Here is a 778-nt window from a genome sequence, read left to right on the forward strand (position 1 = left end):
CATACATACAGAATAAGAACAGATACTGAGAATTACACGCGTGGAAAAAGGACAAGAGAAGTGGTACTGTGCAGAGTCCAGACATACAGAATAAGAACAGATACTGAGAATTACACCCGTGGAGAAAGGACAAGAGAAGTGGTACTGTGCAGAGTGCATACATACAGAATAAGAACAGATACTGAGAATTACACCCAGGGTACAGGACAAGAGAAGTAGTACTGTGCAGACTCCATACATACAGAATAAGAACAGATACTGAGAATTCCACCATCAGAACAGGTACATTATTTTACTATATACAATTAGGACAGATGTTTGTCTCATTATATTATTAGGCAGTGAGGTGTCAGTTACTGTATGAAATCCTCACTGTCAGTTAATCTCAAAACAAAAAAACTTTATGGAGCCTGGACATACAAAACCTTCTGGTGCAAGCTGTGATACACAAAGTACCAGATGCAGAGTTTGTCCTGGTCATTAAAGGGGTACAAGGCGTTACAGATCCGCTCACCCACTACCCCAGCTGTGTCTAGCAAATGATTTCTTCTGCAAGTCAGTAAACCGCCCCTCCCCCCTTCAAGCCTCCATCCTGCACATGAGTGAGCAGGGAAAGCTATGTAGGGGTTGTCCATATGTCAGATGTCCCTAACTCGGGGGTACCTGTATCCCCAAATGTGCACCCTTTGTTAAGCCTTTTTAATAGTTGTCCTGCTCATCCCTATCAGGTAGGAGAATGACTTCCAACAGGTTAGGGGGAGGAATGGACGGCTGGACT

Source organism: Pyxicephalus adspersus, chromosome 1 (assembly GCF_032062135.1).
Source record: "Pyxicephalus adspersus chromosome 1, UCB_Pads_2.0, whole genome shotgun sequence".
NCBI classification, from domain to species: Eukaryota; Metazoa; Chordata; class Amphibia; order Anura; family Pyxicephalidae; genus Pyxicephalus; species Pyxicephalus adspersus.